This window comes from Sphaerodactylus townsendi, linkage group LG09, assembly GCF_021028975.2.
Source record: "Sphaerodactylus townsendi isolate TG3544 linkage group LG09, MPM_Stown_v2.3, whole genome shotgun sequence".
NCBI classification, from domain to species: Eukaryota; Metazoa; Chordata; class Lepidosauria; order Squamata; family Sphaerodactylidae; genus Sphaerodactylus; species Sphaerodactylus townsendi.
In genome coordinates this window covers 51,506,496-51,529,452 of record NC_059433.1, presented here as the reverse complement: position 1 = coordinate 51,529,452, position 22,957 = coordinate 51,506,496, and the positions used below count along the sequence as shown (strand labels likewise).

General features: G+C 42.2%; 1 protein-coding gene across 4 annotated transcripts in view; it reads right to left on the bottom strand.

Moving 5' to 3' along the window:
* Positions 1 to 19,599, bottom strand: part of DTNA (dystrobrevin alpha) — a 233,861-nt gene extending 214,262 nt beyond the window's left edge. For 2 of the 4 annotated variants that reach the window (XM_048507245.1, XM_048507254.1), the window contains exon 1: positions 19,150 to 19,197. The gene's annotated coding sequence lies outside the window, so the exon portion shown is untranslated. Of the gene's footprint in view, positions 1 to 19,149; positions 19,198 to 19,231; positions 19,266 to 19,336 lie in introns of those variants that run through there. The other 2 variants (XM_048507242.1, XM_048507244.1) reach the window with 2 other exon arrangements.
* Between the last annotated feature and the right edge of the window lie 3,358 nt (positions 19,600 to 22,957).

The window sequence follows — 22,957 nt, the reverse complement described above, 5'->3', positions numbered from 1 at the left end:
AAATCTCTTCCTTATTCTGCCACAGCTGTAACTGTTACTAACAAATTCTATAATATTATTGTTGGTGTCATTGTAATGACTGCCATAAAAATGTGTTTGTGTGTATATATATGTATATGTGTGTGTGCGCGCGGCCCTAACTTCTTTATAATTTTATAAGTAAAACAAAATGTCCATTGAGATAAGTACCTCTCCCTAGAGGGACCTTATAACTGCTTATTAGCAGAGGTCAAAGCACTAGCCATCAATGTGTGGTAAGATTAGAGGTGGAAATGATGGGAGCAAGCAAACTGCTAGAAGCCCTGGTAGATAAGCCAATGAGGGGTGCCTATAGACATAACACAAAATTCTAAGTCTGGATTATTTACAATGGAAGATGAGTGCACCCCCCTGGGAAGCCCATATAATTGGACCCTGACCCAAACTACATCAAACTTGGGGGTTCTTCTGAGGACAGTAACCTGCAGCTATTTTGCAGATTTGGTCCCTCTATCTTGAAAAACCCCTTCCCACTGACTTTAATAGGCCAATGTCACTCCCTAGCATCTTGTGGGAAAAGTTCCCACCATCAACAACAATCGGGGTGTGCATGTGGATGGGTTACTATTTTGCTCCATTTGTATTCAATGGCTGTTTTTCAATGTAGAGGCACCAAATCTGCAGCACAGCTGCTAGTGACTCTCCTCAGAAGAACTCCCAAGTTTGATGAAGTTTAGATCAGGGGGATCCAATTCTATGGGCACCCAATTTTTCTCCATTTAGGAGGTGCTCATAGAATTGGACCCCCTGACCCAAATTTCACCAAACTTGGGAGTTCTGAGCAAAGTTATAGCTGCTGTGCTAAAAGGTTGGTGCTTCTGCCTTCAAAAACAGCCCCCCCAAGCCTTGCAAAGATCTTCCACTGAATAAAATTGGAGCAAAACAGTAACTCAAGGTCCCATACCCTCATTGTTTGCAATGAAGAGACAACCAAAGGTCACTGCCTCCCACCCCAAGAACCAACACAAGCCAACAGAACCATACCAGAACCCAACCCAGAACAACCACAAACCAATGTATTGTGAAGCCTAACATTGAATAGTTGAAATGCAGCAGTTAAATCACTAGAAACTCAGAGGGAGGAACTGCAGCTAAAGTCAAGCTTTGTACTGAACTCTCTCAAATATCCGCCTGAAATGAGTCTTCTGGAACCAGACCTCCTTTTTATTCTTTTGACCATGCACAAAGAAATTTGAAATTTCCTGAGGATTATCTATAACCATTTGTACTCCCCTGTGCCTCTCCAATGTATGGTGGGAACTGATCTGAAAGTCCCCCTCCTATAGGCAGACTATGGAATAGTCATACTTTGAAGTATATCATCTCTCTCTTCCTTTCTTATCTCTGTACAAAGCTTGACTTTAGCTGCAGTTCCTCCCTCTGAGTTTCTAGTGATTTAATTGCTGAATTTCAAACTATTCAATGTTAGGCTTCACAATACAAATGATTCTGTCCTTAAAAGCCCAGATGCTAGTTGAAGTAGAGGTTCTGGATCTGCAAGATGAGGTAGAATTAAGGAATGCTCAGAAAAATATAACAAATGATTGATATATAATAGGGGCTTGTGTAACCATTAGAAAATAAAAGATCTAGATAAAAATGGTAATATATATGTTGATATGCTGCCTAAACATGGTTCTATATAAGTAAGTAAATAGTTATGGGGCTAATTTTCATGAAGTTGGCCAAAAAATATAAAATTAAGAATAGCTGGTTTAAAAGAAAAAGGTACTCCTTTTTAAAAGTAATATTATACACTATGTAGAAGTGAGATGGGAAGTCAGTTATTCTTTGATGTTTGTTCTTTATTCTTTTATTCTGATGATAACTTATTCTTTTAAATGTCACTGTGTGGATTTATAATAATTTTACGGGGGATAAACGTTGACACTATTTTCTGATTTCTTTTCTATGTAGGGTGGCTGGTCTACCATGTTTGTAGTTGTCTTATAAAAATAGTAAAAATAGAAGGAGAGGTTATCGGGAGTATTCAGTGTTTAGAGTCCTGAGGGAGGGTAGCTGCAAGGTTCTGGGAAGACAAGGGTTAGCAAAATGTTCTGCCTACTTTATTTGTAGCCCTTGGTATTTATAACATTTATCTGTTGCAAGTTATCTATGCAGGACACAGTGCCTTGAACAAGGGCCATGTATTCTAACATGTTTTCATGCTGAAGCTTATGGAGTGCTAGTAGTATTCCATAATTGGCTGCAGGAGCCTATCTTCTGCTGTCCTTTTGGGCACAACGGGGGAGGAAATGGGAAGTGATCATCCAGGGTTCCACAGAAACTCATGGGAGTTTAACTTACACTACCACTGTCACAGACATACTGTTGAGCCATCATTGAAGGTACAACTAACCTAAGGGTAAGCACAAATTTCAGCTAAGCCCATCTTTTCCTGTGTCACATCCTAAACTCAGCTCATTTGCACCCTTTGCATCATTAGTGTACGACATTATTCATGGTGTAGCAGGTATGGTGAAAATGTAATACCAGTGCTACAGTATCATTTTGTTAGGGTAAGATTACCTTACAGTAAAGAATTTACAAGTTCAATTTGTCTTTTATCAATGCTCAGATGTGTAATGCAAGTAAGAAGATATAATCCCTATGCTGACCCAAAGCATCCAGGTTCTCTCTCTATAGCACACTGAGGTCTGAATTGAGTAGGCTGATCTTTTTTCTGGTAAGCAAGAGCAGGAAATAGAGGGTGGGTGAAATTGCCACGTGCTTCTTCACAACTCTAATTCTCTGGAAGGATCATGACAGATATAATATAACTCCCAGCTATTAGTGTGCAAACAAGCTTTATTGTTTTTAATTTAATTTCTGCAGTGCCTCATTTTTAAGATGCTTTATAAATAATGAATATTATTATGTAAATTTAGATACAAAAGGCTGAATCAATGTTTAAGTGTACCACTGTTCTGCTGAAATCACTCCACTATTGTAACGGGTGATTTAAACACATGATTCTCTGTTAGTAGGTAGTCTTGACTTTTTATATTGGTACCCTGCACAGTTAGTCACAAACCTACCAAAATAAACAGTTAAGTCTCCGTTGCAATTAATTGTTAAGCAAAACTCCGCAAAAGTATATATTTTGCAACAATTCTGAGTGGGTGGATCTCTACATAATTAATAAAAAGTACAGGCATTCCAAGCATTTACCATGGTGTGCTTGATGTTGGAATAAAACAACCTTCCTTTAAAAAAACCTCTTTACTGACTGTTAATAAGGAACACATAAGCTATGCACATACGTCTGCTTATTCAATAGCAAATAATTGAAATGTAATGGAAAAAAATAAATCAAATATATAATATGATACATTTTAAAAGCAGGATATGTTGGGCTTAGTTGTTTCTATGAAGACTTCCATCTTTGCATGATTTTCTTTTTCTTCGCTTCACAGATAAAAACCAGCACAAGGTTCTGATCCTTGCTAATTTTCTTATATAATCATAAGTAACCTATACCATAATTAAGTATAGTATGGATCTGCATTCAAAATCTTAGTGAAAAGAAACTAACATTAACAGATATACAGGACAGAATCCGTTTTAATTATCAATCATTTGGGAATCATAACTTATTCTTACTATAATCTTGTATTTAAAAAAATAATTGATGGATAACTACATATACAAAGTAAAGAAAAATAATAATTTTAAAATATGCTCTCGTCTGGTTATTAAGGTATAATACATGCTTACCTTATTTATTTTTTATTTTATTTATTTATTGTTCCACTTATATACCGCCCTCCCCCTTACAATTTTATACACACACACACACGCACGCACGCACGCACGCACGCACACATGCATAAAAATGCAAAATACCACTGACTGACTCATCAAAAGAACTCAAAAACCACTGAAGCCACACACATGAAATTTGGCACACCTGTTCCTTAGGTACTCCAGGTGCTCACTAAGAAAGGATTTTTCAAAATATTCAGTTTTACTCGAGTTATTACACATTTACTGTTTTCACTGCTCATCTCTGGCCATCTGCATGAACATTCTAAGGGCAAACCAACCACTCAGTCAACAGACACGCTGCACGAACATTCTAAGGGTGACAGTTAAACACCGACAGCTTCATGTCTTTCACCAAGGTGCGCCAAATGCACTCTAACACTGCCCTCCACAACACATGCGAACCTATTCCTTCTGCTGAAACTGCTACAGGGAGAAGAGGAATTAAATACAGAAAGCGATTTACATACTGCATTATAAAAAGACAACTACAGGAAGCTGCTGCCAAATATGCGAAAACGAACCCATCAGTTCCCAGACAGGCTGTGAGGAAATATGCTGCATGTCACCCCAAAGTTCACAAACAGGCTGCAAAGAAGTATGCTGAATGTCACCCCAACGTTAACAGACAGGCTGTGAAAAAATACTCCTCCACCCACCCTCATGCTAACAACACTGCTATAGCCAAATACTATCAAAATGGATTACAAATCACACTATCACCTTGGACTACTAAATATTTGTCGGGTTTTGCATATGGACATCATGTGGAGACAAGTTTACTGCTCTTGGCCTCCAATTACCCTGTGCTTGGTGTCGTGCTCTGAAGTGGCGGGATGAGTCCCCAGGAATGTGCTGCAGTCGCGGTACAGTCCAGCTCCCTGCCCTTCAACCCTACCCTGAACCTCTTCACACCCTTCTCACTCATCAGCATCCAATGGCAGAACACTTCCTTTCTGCAGCCCGAAAATACAACAGGTGCTTCCACATGAAGACTTTTGGAGCCCACCAGGTGAAAGACAGCAATAATACATTGCATTAGAAAAAGACAACTACAGGAAGCTGCTGCAACATATGTGAAAACAAACCCATCAGTCAACAGACATGCTGTGAGGAAATATGCTGCATGTCACCCCAAAGTTCACAAACAGGCTGTAAAGAAGTATGCTGAATGTCACCCCAAAATTCATAGACAGCCTGTGATGAAGTATACATAGCGAAGCACGGGTGCCCTGCTAGTATATATATAAACGCGAAATACCAGTGACTGACTCACTGACTCATCAACAGAACTCAAAAACCACCGAAGCCACACACATGAAATTTGGCACACCTGTTCCTTACATACTCCATGTGCTCACTAAAAAAGAATTTCCCAAAATATTCACTTTCACTCGATTTATTACCTATTTACTGTTTTCACTGCTCATCTCTGGCCATCTGCACGAACATTCTTGGTCAAACAACCGCTCAGTCCACAGACATGCTGCACGAACATTCTAAGGGTGACAGTTCAACACCACCAGCTTCATGTCTTTCACCAACTGCACTCTACCACTGTCCTCCACAACACATGTGAACCTATTTGAAAACAAACCCATCAGTCCACAGACAGGCTGTGAGGAAATATGCTGCATGTCACTCCAAGGTTCACAAACAGGCTGCAAAAAAGTATGATGAATGTCACCCCGAAGTTAACAGACAGGCTGTAAAAAAGTACTCCTCCACCCACCTTCACGTTAACAACACCGCTACAGCCAAATACTATCAAAATGGATTACAAATCACACTATCACCTTGGACTACTAAATATTTGTCAGGTTTTGTATATGGCAGGGGTCGGGAACCTTTTCCCCTCAAAGAGCCATTTGGCTCACCCTCCCCCTCCCCCGCTCACCCCCACCCACTCGCACGCCCCCCCTCCGCTCCCCTGCCCACTTTGCCGCCACGCTTCTGCACCTGCAGGGCAGGCAAGATGGGCTGGCTCGAGCCTGGCCGTCATGGAGTGCTCCAGCCTGCAACCACAGCTTAGGCGGCAAGAGGCTGGGCTCATGGGCGGCCTGCCCGGCCGCAGGCGAAGGATGCAAGCAGCAGGGCGGGCAAAGATGGGTTCGGCGGCTCGGCCTGGTTTAGAAGAAGAAGAAGAAGAAGAAGAAGAAGAAGAAGAAGAAGAAGAAGAAGAAGAAGAAGAAGAAGAAGAAGAAGAAGAAGAAGAAGAAGAAGAAGAAGAAGAAGAGGAGGAGGAGGAGGAGGAGGAGGAGGAGGAGGAGAAGTTTGGATTTATATCCCCCCTTTCCTGTAGGAGACTCAAAGGGGTTTACAATCTCCTTGCCCTTCCCCCTCACAACAAACACTCTGTGTGGTGGGTGGGGCTGAGAGAGCTCCGAAAAGCTGTGACTAGCCCAAGGTCACCCAGCTGGCATGTGTGGGAGTGTACAGGCTAATCTGAATTCCCCATATAAGCCTCCACAACTCAAGCGGCAGAGCTGGGAATCAAACCCGGTTCCTCCAGATCAGAATGCACCTGCTCTTAGCCACTACACCACTGTAGCGAAGCATGGGCATCCTGCTAGTGTGTGTGTGTGTGTGTGTGTGTGTGTGTGTGTGTGTGTGTGTGTGTGTGTGTGTGTGTGTATGCAAAAATACACTCAATATTATAGAAAGTATGATTGCTATTAATAGAATGAACACTATTGATATTTAGTCATGTAAAGCAGCAGTGGCATAGGAGGTTAAGAGCTGGTGTATCTAATCTGGAGGAACCGGGTTTGATTCCCAGCTCTGCTGCCTGAGCTGTGGAGGCTTATCTGGGGAATTCAGATTAGCCTGTACATTCCCACACACGCCAGCTGGGTGACCTTGGGGTAGTCACAGCTTCTCGGAGCTCTCTCAGCCCCATTTACCTCACAGGGTGTTTGTTGTGAGGGAGGAAGGGCAAGGAGATTGTAAGCCCCTTTGAGTCTCCTGCAGGAGAGAAAGGGGGGATATAAATCCAAACTCCTCCTCCTCCTCCTCCTCCTCCTCCTCCTCCTCTTCTTCTTCTTCTTCTAAACATGCAAAGAAGTTCTCAATATTAATAAAAATATGAATAATAGCATCCTAAATGATCAAGAAATATATTAATGAGTTTTGTCATCTTAACCTATTATTTAGGCAGTATTGTATAATACTTAAAATATAACTCCCATTTTACTGAATATATATTGGGCAGCCTGATCCACAAGCTGGGAGCTCGGCCATGGTGTCACAGCTGTGCCTGGCTGCCTCCCAAGAGGCTTCCCAGCAGTTTGGGGAAGCCAAAAAGCCTCCCCACTGCTGAGAAGTTCCAATAGGCCAACTTACACTTACGCCAGCCAAAAGGCTAGCATAAGTGCAGACTGCAGCCACAAACAAACAAACAAAGAACCTTTAATGGCATTACAACATTATATACATAGATCCACTTAACCCAATAGAGGGAAGCTAAAATAAATGGACAGGTAGAGAAGGCTGATGTTCAGGATCTGCTCCTAAAGCGTTGTTTTATATACAGTGACTGCATACATCACTACTGGAGCTGTCCAACAGAAAGGTGATCTTTTGCAAGTCAGATGCATACTCTTTTTTGAGTAGCAGAGGTGACAGGTGTTTGACTCTAGGTCCCAAAGTATGATCGGCAGAGTCTACACAGTTCCTACTTGCATACAGTAGCCTTAGTGGTGGCAGGACCAGCATCATTGCTCTAATGGAGCCTGGGTAACGGTTATCTGGTGCAGGTATTGAGATTACCAGTTGCCTAGAGCTAAAGGGAGAGCAAGTCCTGGAAGCCTTCTTCGAATAGGGGTTCTGACGCTCCTGGTCAAAACAACCTTCTCCTCAGAAGCTGGAAAGTCTCTTTAGAAGGTAGCATGGCCAGATAATCCCAAAGAGCTAATTTGTTGATTTTTGTTTCTATAATGCCCCACCATTCCTGAGTGACAAGAAGTCTTGAGGGCTTTATATGACAAGGAGGTTGCATCGCTGGGTTGAAAACAGATGCTACAATATTTGAGCTGGCAAGCCATGCTCTTTGTCTCTAAGAGATGTCGGCACGCAGTGAGGCATGCCCAAAAGTTTAAATAAGAAGTTTAGATTGTACTTCGGCCAGCTGTGTTGGGACCAGGAGCTCATCCAAAGTGGGACTCCATAATAGTTGCTGGGCCACCTTGGTGTTAAAGATTTTAATGTTGCAGGCACAAATTGATGGCCCCTTTGTTATGGAAAAACGTAGGATTGTGCTGGATACACTGACCATGGAGTTTGTAACAGCATGGTCTCTGTGGCTGGCCCAACTCCTATATAATGGAGGGTGCACTCCCTAAATATTTAAAACATTTGGACCTGTTCCACTCTAGCACCCAACGATGGTTTCCAGGGATTTTGGAAACAATTACTAACCTTCGATTTTTGTAGAGTTGAGTGTCAGGCCATTGGCTGTACAGCATTCAACATGCCGATTTTGATGTAATCAGCAAAACTAAGGCTGCCGGGTATATAGCACATTAGGGATTGATGTCCATCTAAGTTTGACAGTGTGAGTTTACTAGATTTAAGTTTGCTTGCTAGGTCATTTAAAATAAAGATTAAAGAACTGGTGCAAGGGACACAGCCTTGTTTTACTCCCTTGGAGACAGATATTTTGCGTGTAAGCCGATCCCTCCTGATTGCATTTGATTTGGCATACTGTGTTATGGTGTAACACCTTGATTAGGGGAGATCAATCTATTCTCTACAATCTATTTTTTCCAAGTTTAGCCCATAGCTTATCTCTTTGGGACAGAGTCAAAGGCCCCCCTTTGATGTCCAGGGAATGCTGTACTACAATGGTCTTTTGATTTTATTACAGGTCTTTGCTATTAGTTGGTTAACAATGACCATGTGATCGAGGGTAGATTTACCTTTTGCAGAACCCTATCTGCCTCAGGTCCTAGAACTCCTATTTGAGATGACCCAATTATTCAATCTGGTTAGTAAGAATTTAGCATAAATTTTCCCCTGTATTGATAGTGCTTCAATTGGCCTGTGTAGTTTTCTGGAAACATGATGGTCACCTTTTGGAAAATAGGGACTATTATAGGCCTTTGTCCAGGCCTCTGGGATTTGCCTTTGTTGATTGTTGTAAAAGGGAGGCTAAGAGTAAATTCACCAATCCATGCTTTTTAAATATCTCAGGTGGTAATGCATCGGGCTCACTACCTGGCTTGAGTTGTTTAATCATAGACGCTTACTTCTGTTGGGGTGACTGTAGGCCAATCCATTGGGATAACTCCGGGATGGCAGGCCATACTCTTTCAGCACTAAAAAGTGTTCCTTTGTAACTGCCGTTGACAGGTTGTTGTTAATCCTAGAGCTACTGGACACTCATTTTCCCAGGAAAGATCTGGTGCTTCATTGGAATTGGTAGGCCTAAATGAGCTCGCACTCTGCATTGATAATTGACATTTTAATGTCCCTTTACGCTGGCTGAGCTTGCTTTTTAATTGAAAAGCTCTGCCAAGTGAATACAGGGCTCTAATGTTGTTGTTTGTGATGTTGACATTCCTGGTCAAGGCATCTGCCTATGGGTGGTGTTGAGCAATGAGTCCGAGACTCATTTTCGTATTATTTTGAAGTGTATTTCTCCAAAGGTTTGGTTGCTTATTAATCTACAGAGCTGCTTCTCTGTTTGGGAAGACCAGTTGATTTTTAAGTATGGGGCTATTCTTCTTAAGTGGCAAAGATTGGATCCTCGCTAAGAAGATGGTCGCTAGCATCCATGGTGGTCAATATGGAAGTCTCTTTTACACCCTGCAAAGAGTGTCAGTGGAAACTATAACATAGTCTATCACACTACAACCCTCTGCTAGAGAGGGAAAGTATATTCTCCAGAATGTTTAAATTTTGCAGGAGGCCGCTCAAGTATATCATGTCACAGGAAATCCATGACCAGCTCCTCTTGCCTGAGTATGGTTAACAAGATTATCCTTCTCGAAAGGCTGAGAGAAATAATTAAGGTAACTCTTCAGCATCTAAAGTCCCACCCTGTAATGAGAGCCTGTCTGGCTCTGCTCCCACCTCTGTAGCATTTGAAGTCAAATATAATTAGAGGAGGTAATCCATTACAAGAGTATAGGAAAAGGCCAGCCCTCCCAAGTTTCTCCTTTAGTTTCTAGGCCTATGATACAGTATAGCCCCCGCTTAGATAGAGACCATAGGACTTCGTAATTAGTAATACTACTTTTAGCCTTTGCTATGTTCCATGAAAGGATCTTGGATATTAGGGAAATGGGTGAGTTGGGGAGTCTAAGGCCAATTCTATTTCCACCAGAAGGTTAAGAGAATTGGTTGTAATTGCTATAGGACACTACTCATTGCCCTTTCCAGTACATTCTGCCCTTATCCCCTCCCACCCTGAGAGACTGCAGCCCACCAGCGGACCACCAGTAAAATAATGTTGACTCCTCCCCTGGCCCCAGCCCAACTTTGCTATGCTGGCAGCGGCAGGGCATTGGCACAGTGTTGAGTGCAGCGTTCCAGCACTGCAGGGAGGGCAGAAGATGCTGCATGCTCGTGGGATTGCCCCTCCACCGGGGTAACTGCCCCAGGGAGGGAAAATCTGCCAGCACAGCCAGTATGCCACTCCCTGAAGATTCGTCAATCCCTTTGGATGGAGCCCTTAGTTCACTTAGCCATGTTAGAATACTCTTTCATTTTGTCTTCCCAATTTTCTAGGTCAGGAAATCTTTCCATTTCCCACCTGGATGCAATTGAAATTCTATTCTGTTAATAGATACAGGAATAATTCTTGTGGTTTTGTTGGTAGGTGTTTTTTTAAAGTGCCTTACAGCAGAATTATGACTGCCTTCAGATCCACTGTCTCTAATTTTATTATTCTTTGCCTTGGATTTTTGATTTAATCTGTACTCCAGACTAAACCTGCTGCCTGGTAATATAACTTAATATTGGGTACAGAAAGATCTCTTCTTTTCGTCTTCGATAACTTTAAATCTGATTCTAGGTTTTCTTTAGTGCCAAATAAATATATTTATTTGAGCTTGCCAGTCTTTTACATTTTTGTCTTGTATATTAATCGGTAACATTTGAAATAAGAAGTTTAGCTTTGGTAAAAAAATAATTTTGACTGCTGCTATTCTTCCAAACCATGATAATTTCAGCTTGGTTCATCTTGAAATCTTTTATTTTTTTCTTAGATGACTGAATAGCTATTTTTTAAAAGTGTTCCATTTCATCTATTCAAATTTATGCCTAAGTATTTTACAATTTTTGAATAAACATCACAATTCCTAGCTTCACCAATCTCCATAGTTTCTTATGGCATTAAAAGTTTTATTGATTTTGTAGCCTGAAAATTAAAGGTCTTATCCATCAGATGTTTAACTGATAATTATGGGTTTACAGTTGCCAGGACTACATCAGCTGCATAACTTTTCAACTTGAATTCTTCATCATCAATTTTTATACCCCAAATATTATGGTCTTGTCTGATTGATGATGCCACTCTAATGCTAAGTTGACTAAAAGTTGGGACAAAGAATGTCCTTGACATGTACCTTCTTCATTTTGAAATTATTCAGTGAGAAAACTATTTATCAATAATGTAGCTCATTGTTTAGTATATATACTTGGGATCCAGTTAAAGTATCTATAATCACATTTCAGACATTCCAAAATTTTCAGCAAAAATTCCCAAGAAATATTATAAAAAGCTTTCTTAGCATGTACAAAAATAAAAGCAGCTTTAGTTTCCTTTGATTTGAAGTGTTCAAGGGAATTCATAACAAATCACACGTTATCTTTCATATATCCTTTAGGAATAAATCCTGTTTGATCTTCATGCATAAATTTTTCTATACATCTTCTCAATCTGGTTGTCATAACTGATGTAAAAAGTTTGTAGTCCATGTTTAATAATGAAATTGGTCTGCATGACTGCAGGAATTTTGGATCATTACCTTCTTTATAAATCAAACTTATTCATTCATTCATTCATTCATTCATTCATTCATTCATTCATTCATTCATTCATTCATTTGATTTGGTAAACCGCCCTACCCCCAAAGGGCTTATATGAGCTTCTTGCCATAAAAGTGGTAGTTTATCGGGATAAGTGACTGTCAAAGTAGTTGTTATGAGTACAGTCAGTTATCCCAATCAGTCCAGACAGTGGAGGCAGAGAGGGATGGTGCTGCTGACTCACTGCCCCCAGAAGGGTTTCCAGAGGTGTGGGGAGGGATAAAATAGCAAAAACCATTCCGGCTGCTGGAAAGTCCTCCTTTGGGGCCAATGGACTTCTGCCACCTAAAAGGGTGGCATAACTTCAGCGTCAGGATTGCAACACAGCTGGCTGCAAACACAGGATGGGAGCTGACTAACATCATATCTGCCTTCAATAACACCCTGGACCCCCTCCCCCCCCCATGCCAGTGTCTGTTCCAGACACAAGCACAGCTCTGCTGTGGCCAGGACTTCCATATTTTGCGACGAAGGGCCTGAGGAGTGCCTGCCCGCTTGCATATCTCTCCTCCTGCTGGCTCATTTGCCCCTTGCGCCAACAGAAGGGGCAAATGCATTGGCACAGAGCTGAGCTGCCTCCTTGCCACTTCTCTTCCATAGTTTTAAAACATTCTGCCGAAAAGCCATCTGGCCGTGGAATTTCACTTTTTAAAAGATCCTTAACAGCTTGAGACAATTCCTGAATCAATGAATTCGGTTTAATATTTCACAATTATTTTTTGTAAACTTCTCAGGAGATATCTTTCTGATATAAACATTTAATGTTGTCGTACTAATATTATTTTCTTATACAGTTCATAAAATAATTGGACATTGATCTTGAATTTCTTTCTCTTAATGGGTAGCTTTGACATTGTTTAATTTAGTGATTGTCCTTTTTTGTTTTTTCCTCAAACAATAGGTCAAGAATCTTCCTGGTTTGTTTGCATATTCAAAGTTTTTCTGTTTTAAAAGATTAAGTTTCTTTTGTATTTCTTCAATTTTGAAAGAATCCAATTGATTTTCTTCCTGTTTAATAGCCTTTAATTCTTTTTGTTGTGAGTTTTTTTGCTGTTCCTCTAGAACTTTCAATTGTTCTGTTATTTTATTTATCTTTTGTAGTTTGTCTTTTTTCTGCTTAGATGCTTTCCTCTCATGTTTGCTTTACTTGCTTCCCAAATTGTCATAACAGACATACTCTCAGTTTTGTTGATTTTGAAGAATGCATCTTTTCTGCATTTTTTCACAACCACCTTTTGTAGCATAAGATTATCAACTAGTCTCCATCTTCTTCCACTTTTGTTTAATCTCGGTATTACTTCTGCAAAAATCTGTGGTTGTATTTCAATCTTCTCAATATTCATGGGCAAAGTCTTGATTATCCAGCACATGTCTGTTCTTGAGTATGACTGATGCCAGTGTGAAAAATAAGTATTATCTCTTGTCTTGAAATTTTCATTTCACCACAAATCAACTAAGTCCATATACTGAAAAATATTTTTGGATAATCTGCCTCCTTTAACTTTTTTAATCTATCCATATTCAGGTCGGCCACAGTATTCATGTCAGCAATTAATATTAATTTGCTTTTTTGAAAGTCCAGGATAAGTTGGAAAAGTTTTTCTTGAATCGTTTGGGGCATATATTTTCAGTAATATATATACTTCACCATCTGGGAGAGTACGTTCAAATAGAATGTACCTGACATCCAGGTCATTGAGTTCTTTGACTTCAGCAATCTGTTGATTTTAAATATATGTATCAACCCCTCTTTTCTTTGCATGTGTTGAGGCTATATAAGCATTGTCTAACTTCTTATGATTTAGTATATTTAGTACATGATTGTGTTGAGCTTTCAGGTATATTTCTTGCATGCAAATGATGTCTGCATTTTGTTTTTGTAAGTTTATCTTCTTTGTCTAACTGTGATCTGGGTTTGTCACCTTCTGTATTGTAGAATGGTTTGCTGATTACAAAATTTGATAACATTAGGCAATCAGTGAGCAGATTACAAGATACCTTATATTTTAATAGTTAAGTCTGCCAAATCTGAGGACATTTAAATCCAGTGACTGGGACTGTGAATGGGCAACAAAGATCTAGTTACAAACTTGAAAAGGCCCCCAAACTTATGGAAAAATCTGAAATCTTAAAAAAACACTGGTTTTAAAAAATCTGAAAATGATAAAAAGAAGTGCCTGCACTTTAAGCAAAAGGTCCCTCGGTGGCTGTTGCTTGGCAACAACAGTTTTCCGACTGGGTCTCTGTGAGTGAAAAGGCAGGGGGAGAGGGCAAGGTACTTTCCTATTTTCCTATTTTTTTAATCCTATTTTGGCCTTTGAGGGAAGACTCATTGGGACCAGATCTGGGTAGGGCTGAAAGCTCCCAGTTGGGAAATTCCTGGAGATTTTGTGGTAGAGTCTGAGGAGGGCAGGGTTTGTCATAAAGTGTGCCTTCCAAAGCTGTTATTTTCTTTGTGGGGATAGATTTCTGTCATCTGAAATTCAGTTGTAATTCTGGGAAATCTCCAGGACTCATCTAGAGACTGGCAACTCCAGGCTTGAAGCAACCTGTGGATGACTTGATATTACTGACTTGCATGACTTAGCTAGACCAGGCTGCTACTGTTCAACAACAGCAACCCTATGGAAGTCAGTGCAGTGTAGTGGTTACAGCTTCAGAGTAGAGACTGGGAGCCCCATGTTCAAATCCCCATCTAGTTGTGGAAGTTCACTGGGTAATTTTGGACCAGTCATGTACTTTCAGACACACCTCCTATACAGGGTTGTTGTGTGAATAAAAAGGACAAGAAAATAACATCAGCTGTTTTGGTCCCCATTGTGGACAAAGATTGTAGTTTTCTAAGACAGAGGTTACAGGGGGTGGGGATTGAGGAGAGACAGCAATTTAAGCCAGAAGGGCAGAAAAAGGTAGGTTGGCTATTGGGTGAGGAAAAAATTGAGTTGCTAAGTCCAGGTTGTGAAATTGAGAGATGGTGCCAAGAGTGGCTGGGATTTGAGGAGGGCAGGGACCTTAGAAGGGTATAATGCCCTAGACTCCACCTTCAAAAGTAGCCATTTCTACCATGGCAACCAGCATAGCTAACCTCCAGGTGAGAGCTGGAGATCACCCAGAACAACTAATATCCAGTTGACAGAGATTAGTTCCCCTGGAGAAAAGGGCTGCTTTGGAGGATGACTATTTGGCATTATACTCTGATGAGGTTGCTTCACTTCCCAAACCTCAAACTGCCAAGACTCCATTCCCAAATCTCCAGGAATTTCCCACCTGGAGTTGGTAACCCTAAGGGGAAATTGTCTCTGTAGTTGGGAGAACTGTTGTGGTTTCAGGAGAGCTGCTGCCGCCATGATTGCCGAGAAGAAGCAGGTGGAGGATGGGTTGATGATGGTGTGGGCGGCAGAAAAAGAGAGAAGGTGATACACAGAGGGAAGAGAACGAAAAGGGGTGGCAGGAAGTAGAAAGACTGAAAAAAGTAGGGGGAGAGGGAAAGAAGTAAAAGTGGGGGAAATGAAATAATTGCTCCCACAATTTTCTTGTGGGTCCCCACTTGTATTGTCTAACAGTAAAGATTCCTAGAAAGATTTAGGCAGTTTCCACGCGGCCAGGATGCGCCCCCACGCCACCAAGAGTTTTGGCGGCGTGGGGGCGCAAGCCCGTTCGCATGAACGGGCGGCTGAGGTCGGTAGACGGCAGGCAGCTCCCGCGACGGGAGTCGCTTTCGTTCTTTAATTTCACGTTGCGCGAGCCGCTTCATCGCTGCCCCTCCCACCCCTGGAGGTCGGAGGACAGTGTGGGCGGGCTGGCGACGCCCAGCAGGCTAACGGGCGACACCGCGTGGAGTGGGGCGGGATCGGGAGACAGCGTTCTCCCGTGGCGCTGTTCGCATCCGCTGGCCATTGGAAGACGCTTACCTTTCAACAACAACCCTTGAAAGGGTTGTTGTTTAGGGCGGCCTGACGCTGCCCTGGGGGGAGGGAAGCGCAGTCAGGTCGCCGCTGCGCTGCAGTAGCGGGCGCCTTGAATAACGGGCGGCCTGGGGGGTGGTGTTTTTACCGCCTCCAGGCCGTCGTTAATGGGCCGTGCGGAAACGGCCAAAGTAATGTTGCTGGGCTGAGACTGCAGAAAAGGGAGTAAACTGTAACAATTTATGCAAACATATCTGTACAAGGCAACAAAACAATCAGTGAAAGAAAGAATTCATCCCTAACAAAAGTTCCCCTCTTGAGCTGAACTGAGGACACGCAATACTCGCCTTGACAGACAAATAGTAAAGAGCAGCTTCATGTGATTTTTTTCTAAGGACATGCCCACATTACAAACAAATCATTTTTGTAGTAGATTAATTGTTCGGACTTCTGCCAAATAATCCACAGATTTCGTGAGAACACTGATGCACTTTGTTATCCAAAGCTCTATTTTTTCCCAAACAGAATGCAATCTTACATTTACTGAGAGAAATTGGTAACCATTCACCTGTTTAAAACTGCAGTGGAGATATTGACTTTATGGTATTTCCTACTCAACTTCCCAGGTAGCAATTATGATGGTTGAAAAGGCCAATGTTGGGAAGAACCTTTAGGAGGGAAAAACGGTATTCCTGGGATTAACCAAGAAACATACTGGGTCAGATTTTTTAAAAGTGGATTTGCATAATAATCTGCCAGTTCTGCAAATGTCTGTCAAGAAATATATATGTAAACAGATGACCAGATATGATAAAGGAAAAGATTTCTGTACTTTTAATAGCTATGTATAAAAATCCAGTCATGTGTTCTGCTGGAGTAAAAAGAATGTGTGCATCCTGGGAATATACAAAAAGAATGTTTGATGGAGGCTTTAGTAAGGAGAGAAAGTAAGTGAGAAGGAATGAAAATGCTGAGAATGTGTGAATCCAACCAAGTTATTATGACTGTTCACAACACTGGGCTTCCAGAATAAGTGAAACTCCACATGAGGAAATTCTCCCTTCAACATATCTCTTCTCCCATTGTATCTAACCCTGCTAATTGCAAATGTCAATACTCATTGTTTCGGTAAGCAAAGTAGATTTCATTAATGTTTTTCTTGAACTATTTTAAGAGAAAGTGGCTGTTTCACTTTTATTTTGTAAGAACAATTTTTAAAAACTGCATGAATAAAGAGCAAAAACAGCCATTATTTTCAGCATATTTAGTTTAAATATATGGGGAATTTGCTATTCTAAGGGCTGGTAATGGTAGAAATATTGTTAAATAATGGTACATGACTAAAAACTGAGTTGGAAGTGGCAATATGTCATTTAACATAGACCAAAAGATCCTATATAACTTGAGTATCAAATATATTTTCTAGGACTAGATGAATTACACAAGGTAGGCTTTCAGGATAATACCACTAAATACCTGGGCATTACCTGAGCATGCCACCTATATTTGTGCTAATAAGATTTTTATCAAACCCATCAGTATATTTTTGGGGCAAAAACGTAGAAACTATTTAAGTCAAACAAAAGCAACACCATCTTTGAATCAAACTGATTTATGCAACACAGGATTCTGTAAGCAAGCAGGAACCTAATTTTGAAAGCTCATGGCTGCAGTTCCAAGGTCCCCTTTCTGCAAATAAGCGACACTGAGTGACATGGGATTTGCTTCTCACTAGATGTTTTCTTTTCTTTTCTTTTGCAACAAAGCAAATCAGCTGCTCTTGGAAAAATTTTTTACATTTTGGGTTTTTTTCCCCTTCACTAAACTTCACTAAAAAGCAGTATGTTAAGTTTCACAAGTGCAGTGGATCCCTCTACTGGGTTTGTCCAATATTATTGGAAATGTGATAAATATTGGCTGAAACTTTCAAAATCTTGTACTGGATTGCTAAGAACATAAGAGGTTAAAAACTTAAATGTCTTCAGATTTGCAGATTGAAAAAAAAGACTATAAATTATTTGTCATGTTATTACTAACAAGAAAAATCAGAACAATGACAAAGAAGGAAAGCAGCTTGCTTGGATCAAAGCTTTTAATTTGATTTCAGATCAACATCTAATGAATGCACAACACAGCTTTCAGACTTTCTGCTTCATAATTCTTTTCAAATGTCCTCAGTCACTTATGGGGTTCAGGATTGGTCTGGTGACATTCATTCTCATGAACATCTTTAAATGCTACATAAAATGTCACAAATGCTACTTAAGTGGCTCTTGATACATATGCAAGAAGTGCATCAGATCATATTATCGTTAACAGCTTCTGAGAATAATTTGAAAGTATGAGTCTTGCTGTAATACAGATGAACAAACCTGCAGCAACTTGGCATTGCAAACAACTGAAGTTAGTGAATGGGCAGGTAAGAGAGCAAGAAACCCAAACAAGAACAAGGCATTGTCAAAGATATTTCATTCTTGTATACATTCTTGTTATTTACATGAATCATCAGTATTAAACCTGAGATAGTAAAACCCACTGCAGGTATGACAGGCAAAAAGAACAATGCACATGTAAGAACACAATGCAATGATATATGTCCAAGCTAGAATGCATACAATTATATCAAATTCATAAAATGAACACACATATTAGGGGGGGGGGGGGGTTGTAAAAAATATTATGTCTTGGATAACATGAGCCATTCCTGTTAGGCTCACAAATGAAGAACAGCCAATCGCTCAAAGACTGAAGTGTAGCAAAAGTCAAAGAGATGATGTCATCATAGGCCTGTATACATAATTGCCTGAGCTCTTCATGACACACACATAACCCTTCTCTGTATATACCGGTGCATACCTTGGCAAGCTTTGTAAATGAAATACATGATGCCAACAACAATTCCCCAATATGGACCCTAACCCAACAAGCATTTATTACCAGACCTGACCAACAGCACATCCTAAGTCATTACCACTTCCATCCACATTTCTCTTGACAGGATCTGGCTCCACTAGCTCTCCAAACTCTCATTTAGAGCCTTCATACAACATCAGAAAGAGAAATTAACAACAAGAAATCCAACATAGTCAGCATCTCGGTTTGCTTGTCTTCCACAGACCAAGAGACAGAGCTCTACACATCTAAATTGGCAACAGGCTGAATCACCCCCACAATCCACCCCCCAAATATATTCCCCTCAATTGACACTGCAGTGCATTGCAACACTTGCTGCTGCTTTTGGATGAGAAATCCCCCCCCCCCCAATTACACACTCTTTGCAGAGGAAAGAGCAATCCACAATGGAGACCGGCATCCTTGGTAAATATTTTTGAGGGTGAATGGAGTAAAAGGATAAGGGGGGGGGGGGGGATGTGGGACCAGATGAGTGAAGGAATGAATGAACTGCTACCTCCAGAAAAGCTCTGTGGGTTGCTGGCTTCTCCTGCTGCTGCTGCTGCTGCTCTTGTCACAGAGGATCAGCTGATATTTACCTGTGAGGTAATGCACACTCTGAAAGGGCACCATGCACCCACTGAAACACAGTGCAAATCAGGAGGGGCGCACAGAGACGGAACTGCTTGCTGACTGCCGCTTACCGCTCTGAAGAGAGGAAGATGCTCCGCGCTCAGGCGGCTGCTGCTGCTGCTGCTGCAGCTCCTGGCACATGCTGCAGGTGTCATAGCTGAAACTGCCCTGCTTCAGGATGTACCCATTTTGCATCTGCACATGCCCAGAGCCCCTCGTGCAGCCCAAATGAGCATGTGCCAAGCCTATGCGCATGCCCGGCGACAAAGTGAAGCCTCCGTGAAGCCCTTGCCCTCACCTAGCCTTTTGCCCTGAGTTTCGCGGGGGTTCCAGTCTCTTTGCCCAAAAAGCATCCTAGCGATGCAGAGGAAGCGGAGGGCGGGGGGAGGAGCTGGGCGAAGGGAGGGGGCGGGCGGCTGAGCAAAAGGATGACGTCTTGCAAAAGCGGAGGAGAGGGAGGCGAGGCGGCCCGGGGGATTGGCGGGGGCGCCTTGGAGTTTAGGCGGGAGATGCAGGAGCGAGCGGGGGTGGGCAGCGACTGGGGGCCTTGGGCGGGATTTGCAAGGGAAGACGTCGCCTGGTTGCGGAGGGCTTGGAGGGGAATGGGGGGGGGGGTCTGAGCTGGGGACAGCTCTGGGGCGGAGGCTACACGATGTGGAGTGTGCAAAGAGGAGAGGCAGGGTGGGCTGAGGACGCCGCCTGGTCTGGGATGTGCTTGGCGGTGCGGGGAAGAACAAGCAGAGCGGCTGGGGAGGGGGTGAGAGGGAGCCTCTGGGGAAGAAAGGGCGAGACAGACTGGGATGGGAGGATGGGGCGAAGGGAGAGCGGCTTCTAGTTTGGAGCTCTGAACCCAGCACAGAGCGAGCCAAGGCTGCCCTGAAGGCTTGCAGAAGGGGGGGGGAGGGGGACCTGCCCTTTCTTTGTGGGCGAACCTGTGGGCTGCCTGCCTGGCATTGTGATGAATGGTTCTGTGCCCGGTGATGTCACGTTCTTTCCGCTCGAAGATTCCTCGGAGTGAGCGATGGGCTTTGTTCCAAGGGCTGTCTGCTCTCCACCGGGGAGATGGATCGGTTCCCGAAGTACAGCAAAGTGGCTCCCTTTATTAAAAGGGACGTGGCGAATGAATCCTCTTTCATTTCCGACGCATCGCTTCCCACGTTTGCCTTTTCCCAGGTCCGCTCGGTCGTCTCCAGTTAGCTTTGCCCGTGTGAAGACACTCTGCTCACCGTAAAAATGTTGACGTTGAAGGATTCCCCCCAATAAAAAAAACGACTGTTAACTCTCCTTCATGGTTTGTAATTAATAATGTTCGTATTGATTGATAAAACATTAAAAGGGGGAAAAAAAAACCTTACGTTTTCGTTGTGTTATGTCCCAAACAATGTCCCATACAATGCTACTGTCAGGCAATGGATGGTCCAGGACTTTGTAGCCCTGAAGGCTGAGAGTATTATGCAATCTGGCTGCTCTTGACAGCTTTAGCTTCACCTAAAACAGTTTTCATGCACATATTTGAATGTTGCTAATGCAGGACGGAACACATACGTTGAAGCTCATCTAGCTTTTCTAAACCTGTACCAGAATACACCCCATTTTCAAAAACATGCTTCTTTTGCATTCTGTCCTGTTTTTATTAACAGATAAAAATATTTGTTTTGCTTGTAAAAACACCCTTAGGACCAATTTGCATGGGCAGTGGAGTTGTTAACCACATGTGCCTTCTCAGTGTGTTTCCTCTCTCTAAGCCACCCAGTACTGGTTCTGTCGTCTCCATCATGCATGCCCCCATCTACACACAAGCAGAGCTTTGCACTGCAGATGGAAGCAACTGCAGAACTACTGGAGGAACAGTAGTTTGTACCAGCACAGAAGCAGCACTGAGTGGTTCTGAGCTACGTCATCAGCATTGGAGTGCACAGCAGCACAATACTATGCAAAGTTATGCTATTGATTTTGCCATTGATTTTCTGTGAGCTTAAACTGAAGTTAGCCTGCATAGGATTGTACGTTGTGTGTATATATGTTGAGGGAGGAACATTTCTTCTTTACTGAGCTATCAGTACAGAGGAAGAAGAGTCTGGACTTGTACCCCACTTTTCTCAACCATAAGGTCTCAAAATGGCTCACAAACGCCAATAGACACCTTGTGAGGTAGATCGGACTGAGAGAGTTCTGAGAGAACTGTGATTAGGCCAAGGTCACTAGCAGGCTTCATGTGTAAGAGTGGGGAAGCAAACCAGGTCCTCCAGATTAGAGTCCACTGTTCTCAGCCAGTGTACCACACTGGTTGTGCAGATATGGCTTTTATTTAATATCTGTTTATCATATTGTAACCTCTCATTCTTACTGCCTGTTGGTCCAGAGCAAAGTCCATTGTTTCAGCTGGTAGGTGTTAAGTCTTCTTAAGAGCTATGGGGGTTCACAAGAAACACTCATCTCACAAAAACGTCCAAGCACAGAAAGAGAGGAAAAGGCTAAAAAAGAGGAGGTAGAAGCCCTGTTATAGAGTTGATGAACTGTCAGACAGCAGTCATAACTCTGCCCGAGGAATGAATCCCCAAGAAGAAGTATGACTGGCCACTCCCATTTCTTTGGGGGCAAAGCTGATGCTTGAAGATGACAATAGAAATGCTTTTGCTTGCCTGTGAGGAGAGATCAGAGGCTGAAACTTTGTTGGGGCCGAAGGCCCTCCCTTATGACTAGAAAAATGTAAGCCGAAGGTCCTCCCCATGAAAGTTCTGATGAATTACATCCATGGGAAAGAGTGCAAGATCATTTCTGATATTAGAAGAACAGTCACCCTGACAATAGTTACTTTTCATAGCATTCCACTAAATAGATTACTTCATGCTATCCTTAGAGATCTAGTGATCAAAGCCTACAGTGGTGAACAATCATAAGAAGGGAACTTCAAGATCTCAGTGAACCAGCCCAGCATACAGACTCGCTGATGTAAAGTGACCGGACTAGATATTCCAGTTCAAATTCTCAGTCTGTCATGAAGGTTTCTGGGTTACATTAGTCTAATCACTCTCTCAACCTACTCCACTTTGCAGGGTTGTTGTAGTTGTAAGGATAATATGGAGAAAGATGGACCAAGTATTCCACCCTGAGCTCCTTGGAGGAAGGGCAGGATAATATATAATAGAACAATAGACATTATGGACTATTGTCTATAGGATCCAGTCCTAATCCCTTAGTGCTGAAGTTGTCATGCAAACTGCTGGCCACTGTTTCTTAGTAGTTCAAACAGTTTTACCTCCTGCTCCAAATCCCAGGGACAATTCTGGAGCACATCCAGGGTCACCATCCCTCTAGCCAGCATAATGTCTAATTATTCTGCAGCAAATTCATTTAGCATGTTCTTTCTTGTTATCTGAGTAGCCATTTAACCAATGAGGGTAAGGATATGTGAAGCCCCCATGATTACAATGTTGTCCTATTGTGCAGTCTGTCTCTGATCTTTTCCTCCACCCAAAAATCACACTCATAGCTTTGAGAAAGGGACGGGATAGTGCATCCCCGGCACAAAATTACTGTTCAGGCCTGGAATTTCCACTGACCAAATCAGTGGAGGAGTTTGTTCCTCCTGTGTATTCAAATTTGTTGGACTTTATCCTCCCTTTCAAGCAGAGAGCAATACTACCCCCCAAACAGCCTTTCCTGTCCTTCCTATTGACTATTTTATATCC